This window comes from Salvia hispanica, chromosome 2 (genome assembly GCF_029641045.1).
Source record: "Salvia hispanica isolate PSC_SH4W2 chromosome 2, Shi_PSC_v1, whole genome shotgun sequence".
Taxonomy (NCBI): Eukaryota; Viridiplantae; Streptophyta; class Magnoliopsida; order Lamiales; family Lamiaceae; genus Salvia; species Salvia hispanica.
The window spans coordinates 59,441,266-59,452,549 of NC_142693.1; the positions used below are offsets into that span (position 1 = coordinate 59,441,266).

An 11,284-nucleotide genomic window follows, 5' to 3' on the forward strand; every position below is an offset into this window, starting at 1 on the left:
CCGAATAGCCTGCGGGTTAGCTCGAAACCCGAAGATTATGGGTAGGGCTGAGAATTTATAATTCGAAAAATTCACAGGCCGAATAACCCGCACTCAAATAGCTCGACAGCCCGAGTGGATTGGCCCGAACCCGAGCGGGTTAGCCCAATTGACATCCCTAGTTGTGGGGATTGTATGGTTATTTTTGAATTCATGCATTTATTGCTCTCTCTAAGGAAGTCTAGATAGAAATTATTACTTCTTTCATATTCAAAAAATAGAAACATTTGAAACGGTATGGATTTTAATATACAATTGGTAATGTAATTGAGAAAAATTGGTAAAGTAAAGGAGAATAAAAGAAAAATGAGTAAAGTTAATGAGAGGAAGAGAAAAAGTAATGAGAGTAGAGTTACTGGATTGTGGAGTCCATGTCCTAAAATAGAAAGATTCTAAAGTTCTTATTTTTAAGGAACGACCTAAAATGAAAATAGTTGCTATTTTTAAAAAACGGAGGAAGTAATAAAGTTTGGTTGGATTTTACAAATATGGATATAATATTTTCTAGATCCTTGCATTTATTGTAAGATGCAAGACCTAAGTTACATTTACCCTCTCTCCTGTAGGAATGTCATTTCGAAGACATTGGTGATGCTCGCGATTGTTATGTTTCGCACTTTCAATTGTAATAGATTAGCATTTGATTTTTTTTGTTTTTATCGAACTTTAATTTGTGTGTATTGGACAATACAACTCTTGTTTTGGAATTATTTTTTTTATCATAATTGGATATTCAATACAATTTGTAGCTAGCTACAATTCAAACTTGTTTCTTGAAACAAAAGAACACAACCATTATTCTTATATAGCTCATACTCGATTTTTCCTATAATTCCAACATGAACTTTCATTATAAGTTCATTAAATCTTGTGGCATCTCAAAGATTATATTATTAAATTCATGCATTCAACTAATGACATACATTTTTATAAGTCTAAAAGTTTTCGAAGGTGGGGTTTCACGGGGCTTCTGAATTACATTGAAATGAGGTTATTCACAATAGTGTCTATCAGGGCTAGCAGTAGTGCCTCTAAGATCCGCCCTTAAAATCCATCTTTCACACTTTTTTCTCAGCCACATCATCATTTTAATTTTCAACCGTAGCATCTGCAATAGCGCTAACACCAACACCAACACCAAATTCAGCCTCAACTTATTTTACTATTTTCATCTTTTTTTAAGTGTCGATAATTAATTTAAAAACAAAAGAATTTGTTCATTGTAGTAAAATTATTTTTGTTGTAGTTAATGAATAAGTAAAAGGGAGCACTATGGTGACACCATAGTTAAAATGACAACCTAGGCAAGCAATTCGACATATGGTTCCAAGCAATCTGCGATACGAAATTAGATCACTATGGTGACACAATAGTAAAATGACAAACTAGGCAAACAATCTGCTATACATAGGTAAGCAATCTATGATACATAGGTAAGCAAATCGGCATATGGTTCCAAGTAATACGAAACCAGAGATAATCAAGCAATCCGGGATACATTCCTTAAATATAACATTCATCAATACACATTCACAAAATAAAAGATATAATATGAAAGACGGGTTCAGGTTTGTGTTCGGGTTCAGTTAGGCAGAGAAATAGGAAATTGATCGATGACCTGTCGCCACGGGTTATCCACCTCATGAGGAGGAATAGTCCTCAACGCCCTCCACACACCACTCGCACACTTGAAACCCGACCCGAACCCGAGCTGCCAAACCCGGTCTCCCCTCCGAACCCGGCCCTTCGCCTCCGCATAAGCCAGCTGATACCAAACCGAGCTGCTTGACGTATTACAATACCTATAAAGCGTCATCCTCGACGGCTCCATATCCCACGCTCTCAGCTTCAAACTCGTCTCCACCGAGTCCAGCACCGCCTTCCCGCCCGCGTGGATGCAGAAATGCTCAAACGCCGCCTTGAAATCCGGCACGTAGGGGCGAAGCCCTAATGTGAATCTTCTAGATTGAAGACTCATTAATTTGCCCCGGACTTATTCTTATAAATAAACCCAACAAATAAACAAGATAAACCAAGAAATGGAACAAGAAAAATGGATAAAAGGATAGATGATGGATTAGTGTTATGATTTAGGTGAAGAACAAGAAAGAAATCCCAAAGGCACTTTCACATACAAACACCTAATGGCTCCACAAACTAGCAACACAAGAACTAGCAAGCATACCTTTACAATCAATCTTAGCCCGACAAAAGATCGAATGCAACCCGAAGGAATTTGATAAGTCTTCAAAAGATTAAGAAGGTGAGCTCTCAAATATGGAGAAATTGTCTCTTACAAATATTCAAAAGCTGAGAATGAAACCCTACAAAAGAGTATTTATACTAAAACCAAAGTAATAGGGAAAATAGTCTTTAAAATCTTAAAAAATGGCATTTTCGGGCAAAACGCCTGGCCCGGGCGTTTTGGGGCCTTGCCCGGGCGTTTTCTCTGTGGCCGGGCATTTTTGGCAGCTCTGCGCGACTTTCGTCAAACGGCCATAACTTCCTCATCCGAGCTCCGATTGAGGCGTGTAAGGTACTCACGCGAAGCTCTTTTGACGATGAAGATAATGGTGGTCTTAGAACAGAATTTGGACATCATTTTGATAGGCAAATTCTGGTTTGAGTCAGACCTTCGAATCCGGCTTGGCTCCTTGCCATATCTCCACCTTCTTTTCAGACCCCAATCAACCCATGGCCCTCGATGCCGTTGCATCCTATGATTGTGAATACCCGGATTCACATCATCCTCTCCTTCTTTGTGAAAGGATTTGTCCTCAAATCCGGTTCTTCGATTATTCTCTAGGACACCCGGATTCACATCATCCCCTCCTTCTTTTAAAGGATTTGTCCTCAAATCCCGATCAAGTTCACCTACAAAATCGAGCGAGTCCAAATCAAATATCATAGTATCGTGCAAGAGGTTGATTTCACTTCGGAACCAAAAAGACATTTCACTAACAAGGAGATGGTTCTCACAATCATAATCAACGAACCATCCATCACATTCAAAATCAAATTTGGCAATGAGAACAAATGACACCTCCATCTTAAGATCATTTTCTTGAATCTTACAAGAAATCATACCAAGTAAAGAATCAAGGTTGTCAACATGATGTCCACTTAATAACTCCAACACTTTGAAGAAGTGATCATTATTATGAAAAGAATGTGAAGAAAAACTATTGTACATATCATATAGGGTATGCTCAACACAAGACATGTGAACCTTGTAAAACACCACATGAATCTTGTAAAACATAACATCAATCAACATAAGGAACTTATCGAAATAAGTCCCTGGCAATTGCTCTAACAATTTCAAGACATGAGCACACACATGAGAACAATGCATTATTATAACTTTAATCACAACATAACCCACAAAAGACATGTGAGTGGAAAAGTCCTTCACAAAACGACCATAGAACATCCCGATCCCATTGAAAGGTCTAACCATTTTGCAATGAAAATATAGCAAATACCAAGATCTAAAGTCATCAACAATTTCAATTCTCTTGGTCCTACTATTCTCATCCACATATTTATGAAACCTAAAATTACGAACAAGGGACGACTTAGACATCTTAGTATACAAGGAAGCCATTTCATCTTTCAAGTTAGAATCCACAATCGAAACAACATGCTTATCAATGCTTGGATTTCTCAAGAAGGGATCAACATATGATGCAAAGATGAACTTAGCATTCAAAGATTCAGGCTCGTGATGCGACGAATCACAAATGACAAAGCTATCATCACAAGTCGGCTTTGCAAAATCAATCTTATTCACATGTGTAACTCTTGAATTTACAAAATCACGCTTTAAGTACAAGATAGACTCAACATGGTTCAAAGCAATTTTCCAAAGAAAATTATTGTCCAACACATCAATCTTATCTAAGCACTTCAAAGAAACATCACAAGAAAGCAAGGATAGTGTACTTGAACCTTGGGCAATGAGTGATTTATCTTGACATTTCTTCCATGAGCTTATAACCGGTAAGAAGTTACTCGGTACATCCACAACTCGAGCTTCACATTCCAATCCTTCTAATTCATGTTTCAAAAAGCCATCAAAGAGAAAAAACATGTTAAAAGAGTTAGTGCAATAAGTGTCGCTCTTCTCACCAAGGGCAAAAAGGATAGGGTGATTTAGAGCCCTCCCATGGGTGATCTTAGAGTCTAACAAGCAACCTTTTTTCCTCACATGCTTGTGGTTTTTCTCTCTTAAAAGCATTGATTGACACTCACCCCCACCACTCTCTCTTGGCTTTTGCATCTCCAATTTTTGCCTTTTCTCACACTCTATATTTTCGTCTCTCTCTTGATCATTCCTTAAAGGCTCATTTACTTTTGCAATATCGATTGACTTCATTTTCATGCTCAAGACTTGAAGGGCTTTTAATGGCTCACACTCGTTTTCGGCTTCCACTATGCTAGACACGCCATCATTAAAAGTTGGGCGTGCGTCTTCTTCATGTATGGCTGTGGAGGACTCTTCTTCATCATCACCGGCAACAAAATCCACCATATGCTTGACATGCTCTTTAACAATGTGGTTAACATCGCCACACTTATTTTGAATCAAGCTCTTTGAAGGAGTGAAGTTGGATGAGAACCACGACGAAACCTTCGTGTGATAGCTAGGATGAGATAGGTCCACCTTCTTTGGTGGGATGCTTCTTCGGCTTGTGTCTCCACCACCATGTCGAGGGCTTGAGCTCATCCTTGCGTTACTTGAGACTCCCTCCTCCATTAACCACTCATGCACCTTTTGACGATCATGATCCCTCATCCACCTAGAGTGAGACTCTCCATGGAACTTTGGAGCTTGTTCTCTTCTACTCCCTTTATCAAGTCAATCATCATGGTACCTTGACTTGTAGTCACTCCTACCATGTCTCTCTCGGTCACTAGGTGCCATGGAATGGTTTTGTCTAACTCTATCTCTAAGGTGGCTTATATCCTCATGATACGCCGTAAATCCTCCAAGCATAGAATTCATGATTCCCCGCGCCTCGTGCATCTCATTCATGATTGAGGACAACATCTCTTTGAGGGTGTCGTCGGATGTGGACGCGATGTCGTCCCTATCCTCCCTTCTAGGCGAATTGTGCTTAGAAATCCTCTTACGTGGTGGCATTTTCGGTACCTACAAAGAAGATAAAGAGGACTAGGGACACATCCCTTTTGTTAATAACACAAACAACGCACACACCCAAGAATGAAGACTTTAGTGAGGAGCTCACTTCCAACCCAAAAAGTATGTCCCCAATTCCCCAAACTCACACCCAATGTCTCTCGGAAGGTTTAGAGATTTAGTGGCTAGATACTCTCCCTCACTTGCTCTCGATGATGTAATCCCAAGGGTTGCACAAATAGCACAAACAAGATACACAACTAGGCAAGTGAAAACTAGTCCAAGAAGCCACAAGATTAGTGAAAGTAGGGAGCTAAGCCAATGGGACAAATTAACAAACACTTTGTGTGCACAATTTCACCCAACAACAATATACCCAACAATTGATGTAATTTCGGCCTACAACTTTCCGACAATCAAATTGACATACCCAAGAATACATATATCAATTTATAGCTAAAGCCCATGGATAGAACTTGAGATCTCTCTCTCTCTTTTTTTTTTACAATTTTTTTCTAACAATTTCACTCTTTTTTTTTTCACTCTTTTTTTTTTACAAAAACAAGAACCAATGGCTCTTGATACCAAATAATGTGAATCTTCTAGATTGAAGACTCATGAATTTGCCCCGGACTTATTCTTGTAAATAAACCCAACAAATAAACAAGATAAACCAAGAAATGGAACAAGAAAAATGGATAAAAGGATAGATGATGGATTAGTGTTATGATTTAGGTGAAGAACAAGAAAGAAATCCCAAAGGCACTTTCACATACAAACACCTAATGGCTCCACAAACTAGCAACACAAGAACTAGCAAGCATACCTTTACAATCAATCTTAGCCTGGCAAAAGATCGAATGCAACCCGAAGGAATTTGATAAGTCTTCAAAAGATTAAGAAGGTGAGCTCTCAAATATGGAGAAATTGTCTCTTATAAATATTCAAAAGCTGAGAATGAAACCCTACAAAAGAGTATTTATACTAAAACCAAAGTAATAGGGAAAATAGTCTTTAAAATCTTAAAAAATGGCATTTTCGGGCAAAACGCCCGGCCCGGGCGTTTTCTCTGTGGCCGGACATTTTTGGCAGCTCTGCACGACTTTCGTCAAACGGCCATAACTTCCTCATCCGAGCTCCGATTGAGGCGTGTAAGGTACTCACGCGAAGCTCTTTTGACGATGAAGATAATGGTGGTCTTAGAACAGCATTTGGACATCATTTTGATAGGCAAATTCTGGTTTGAGTCAGACCTTCGAATCCGGCTTGGCTCCTTGCCATATCTCCACCTTCTTTTCGGACCCCAATCAACCCATGGCCCTCGATGTCGTTGCATCCTATGATTGTGAATACCCGGATTCACATCAAGCCCTTTCATGTTGAGGAATCTCCGGCCGACGAGCGTTGCGAGGAACGTGAGTTTCTCGGAGATGGGGAGCACGAGTGGGCCCAGGGAGGTGATGTTGGCCTTGAGGGCTTCGCCGGCGACGGAGGGGATCTTTGGATATGGTGATGCCGAGGGCTCCTTCTTTGTCGGGTTCTTGGAAGACGCATTTGTAGGAGCGGTCGTCGGCGGCGCGGTGGGTGCGGAGGGTGAGGCTCAGCTCGTATTTAGAGATTCGGCGGTCAGAGGGGCGGTTGGATAAGAGGAGGGCGGAGCCGCCCATGCGGAAGAGGCAGTTGGAGAGGAGCTTTGATTTGTCGTCGCCGAGGTAATAACCGCTGGTTGCGCATTCTAGGCTCATGATTAGGGCGTAAGTATTGGGTTCAACCTGCGTGCGTGCACTATCATTAGGGTTTATATATCAAGATAGTACTCCCTCTGTCCCGGAGTATTAGACTCACTTCTTTTGGGCACATGATTTAAGGAATTGATATTTAAATAGTTAAAGTGGAGAGAGTAAAGTATGAGAGAGGGAAAAAGTAGGGGAGAGAAGAGAGAAAAAAGTAGGTGGAGAATAAAATAAGATAGATGCTTTTTGCTAAAAAAGGAAATGAGTCTAATATGTTGGGACATCCCAAAAAGGAAAGTTGGTCTAATACCTCGGGACGGAGGGAGTACAAATTTTCATGACATATGGACGATTCACAATTTTGTAATACTACATGAATTGGTGTATTTGACGCAAGCACATTAACAAACAAAATTGATTCGTCCACGTACAAATGATGTTTCACTTCAATAAAATTAGTACGCAGATTAGATATTGAGAAAAAATAAAATAATATTCGTTTTAAAATTTTATGGTATTGACAAACTATATATGTGATATAAATGTATAGTAGTATTCTTTAAAGGGCGAATTGTCAAATAAATAATAAAAGTTGCTTAAATTTTGGTGTGTCCCATGTAGTTCAAAATCTAAATAATAAATCACGATTTGAATTTTTTCAACTATCCCATCTTAAAATTTTCTAGAGAATTATGCGTTAATTTCATATCGGTTTAAAATATATGGACAAAACATCATTTTAAACTTAGTTAGACGCTTTTGTTTTTCCAACATGTTTTAATTAGCTACCACATCATCGCGTAATTCGCCAGAATGGGAAGGATGAGACTATAGTGAAACGTTCGAACCTCATCATATATTTTCCACGTTTTAAAAAACTTAAGGACAGATCAGAAGATTAATTATAATCTTGCGTGATTTATTTGGCAATTTATCCTTCTTTAAAAAACTATGATAGTATAAAACCTGGAGAAGGCGTTTGGCGAGGTCGACGGCGATGAGGCCGGCGCTGCATCCCATTCCCCCCAAGTTGTAGGTGAGCACATCCTCTCTGAGCTTGTATCTATTGACGATCATGGCGGACAGCGACGGCCAATGACGGACCCAGAAAATATAGCTCGTGGGGTCGGATCGAAAATTTAATAATATATAATATTTAAATAATAATTATATAATATATATTAAATAATTATTTTATCATTTTTGTTGTTCTTATTATGTTTTTGTTTACAAAATTTATAAAACTTGAAATAAATCAATTAACTATAAACATTTTTTTAATATTTAACATATTTATATGATCTACCAAAGCTAAATTAGTTACACAAAATAAACAAGCAAATAGTATTAAATATACTATTAATTACTAGTTTGTATCTTAAAATTAAAATATAATGAAATAAAAGTCATAAATAAAAAAAATATTCCTAGATTTGCTAAATCACCGCCCTATCTTCTTCCAATTATTATGCAACTTACGACTAGTTTACAGCTTTTTTCAAACTCAAAATTCATCAATGGAGCTTTCTCTTCACTAAAATTTTATAGTATCCTTAAATTTATTCTTCTTCTCTAAATTTCCTTCTTATTATAATCCAAAACAAATGGTTTCTCTATATTTCTCTACTCTCTTCTCATGTATTCTCTTGTTTCCCGTAGAGGCGGAGTTGTCGTATGTGGGATCGGAAGGCGGAGCTGCCGTGGGTCGGAGGGCGGATTATAGAGCTTCCCAAGCAGTTGTCACGGACCGGCGGTGGGGTCGGCCGACCCCGCCCGACCCCACCTGGGTCCGTCGTTGGCGACGGCACCGGATTGAACGTCGATATGTTCACCACCACCACCCCAATCTGAGCAGCCTCCACCCCAGTCTTGGCCATCAGATCATCCACGGCTCCGCACAGTACAATCTCCGCCTCCTCCCTCGCGCATTCGAACGGCAATTTTGGCGGGAAATCTCTGGCGCCGTAGATGAAGGTCTCCTCTCCGGCCGCTGACCTCTCCATGACCTTGGTCACGAAGGAGAGGCTCTCTGGGCTGAGCAGGGTTGACATCTTCTCCGTGATGGTATCCCGGTGGGTCGAGAAGGCCGGGTCGTGTCGGTAGCATGCGAAATCCACCAAGTAAACTTTTCTCGGATGGAGGAAGTAGGACAATGATATGCACAAGGACAAGATGGCGGCGGCGGCGGTTAAACTGTCGTTGTAGAGGTGGTTGAGGTTGATGATTGAGAGATGGTGGATTGCGGCGAAGATGAGAGATGGGATGATGAGGAATAGGGCGTTGGTGGTGATGTGATGGTAGCATTGATTTGACAAGATTTTGAGGTTTTTTGGTGCCATCTTTGTTTGGGTTTGGGATTGAGAAAGGTGTTGCATGGATTATATCATTATATAGAAGAGAATGAGGGATGAGTCATTTCTTTGCATAGTGCAATTTCTTTAAGACTTAAATTAGATTATTGTGATTAAAGTTAGAGCATCTGATTTGGTTCCCCCTTCATTTTCAATTATGGCATTATTTGTGACCGAATTTTTTGATCGCATCAATGTGATAATAGTAGTTATCCTTATATGATTGAATAATCCCATGGGCTTTTAAGAGTGTGAGTGACTCATTTTGATGACTAGTTAATGATGAGTTTCTTTGTTTCCCATGTGGAAATTCGGTAATATTTTAGTCCACACGGACACGAGCTTGTTGAGATCCCTAATTCTTACTATTTGGCATTGACATAGTAAATGATCATATCTTTTATACGATTAAAAGTTACAACTTGGATAATTTTAGTATAAAAGTAGAACACATCTTTCATCAACTTTTTTCTCTATCACTTTTTATTACATTTCTTAAAATCTGAATTGAATCAATTAATAATTACGGAGGGAGTATTTTATATGAAGAGCATGATACAACTTCAAATAAATTTTTTTGCAATTATGATGAATGAAGTGTGATATAATACCGGATAAACAGGGTGAAAATACATTGTTCAGAGCAAAAAAATGTAATTTAATCATACAAAAAGAATAGATATAGCCTTTTATCTTGAGTACACACTACAAATTAATTGTGTCAAATATTGAAACGTGTGCTATGTATGGAACCATAACAACATGGTAAATACTTACCTGAGAATTGAGATACATATAATTTCAAGAGTCAAGGCAAAGGTCAACTAAATAACTTTCTATAACGACAGAAATCGAGAGTGAAGATTACTCATGCAGTTATATGTTTTCGTTCATTTTCAATTTTCAGTATACATAAGTAAAGTTTAAATTTGGTTTGTTTCTACAGAAAATATCACAAAACTTTGTGCGAAGTGGCTGCATGCAACCGTTAATTATTAGTAGTATTTATTATATAATTAATTACTCCCTCCATTGTCTCATTTTTCCATTTTCGTTCATCCCACAAACTTTGTCCCATTTCACTTTTTACTATTTTTGGTAGTGGACCTCATATTCTACTAACTCATTCATACTCACATTTTTTATAAAACTAATATATAAAAGTAGGACTCACATTCCACTAGCTTTTTCAACTTACTTTTCATTACATTTCTTAAAACTCGTGTCCGATTAAAGTGAGACAATCTTTATGATTTGAAATGCACGATCGGTTTCACAGCTAGCTCGTTAATTAGATAATTAATGTGCCCTGATAATTGTAGACTCAACCCACTTTTCAGCTACCATGCCAGTTTTTATCATTTTAGATCCAACACTGCAATATATATGATCAACACCCACAATACGATCAGCCTCATTTTGAACCATTTAAATAATTAATGTTTAATTGAAAAATGCATTAGTTGAAATCAAAAAATGAATGCCCTTAAAAAATCAATAATATATAAATGCTGAAAAAATTGTAAAAACTACATATCGAAAGAATGTGGATACGTGTAAGTTTGGGTGTGAAAAATGGAGAAAAAAAAAAAAAAAAAAAAAGAGTATTTATAGATGGAATTGGAGTATATAAAAAAATCAAAAATATTTTTAAAATGAAAATTACGTGCGGCCAATTATCATTTCAACTGCATCCGAGGCGATTTTTTGCAATGCGCGCTCTATCGTTTTCCTGCAGCTGCTCCGGACCACCACCTCAGGTACAGTTGCATTATAAGTGCTCTTAAATGGATGGAGAATAGGAAAGAGAATACATTGGGAGATTAAGAGAAAATAAATAGAAATGAAAATACAGTATGAAATAAAAAATGTATTACTTTCTCTGTCCGCTATTCAATGTTACACTTTGACTCGATACGAGTTTTAAGAAATGTAATAAAAAGTTTGTTAAAAAATTAAATGGAATGTAAGTCCTACTTTTCTACATTAATTTTATAATAAAATGTTAGAGGAATGAA

At 38.0% G+C, this 11,284-nt stretch overlaps 1 pseudogene across 1 annotated transcript; it reads right to left on the minus strand.

Annotated features, from left to right (window-relative positions):
• Nucleotides 1–1,621: 1,621 nt before the first annotated feature.
• Nucleotides 1,622–9,298, minus strand: LOC125215847 (3-ketoacyl-CoA synthase 20-like; annotated as a pseudogene). Its single transcript, XR_016135592.1, has 5 exons — nt 8,723–9,298; nt 7,882–8,009; nt 6,598–6,954; nt 5,752–5,781; nt 1,622–1,997 (listed from the first exon to the last, which is right to left on the minus strand). The product of XR_016135592.1 is annotated as a 3-ketoacyl-CoA synthase 20-like (transcript).
• Between the last annotated feature and the right edge of the window lie 1,986 nt (nt 9,299–11,284).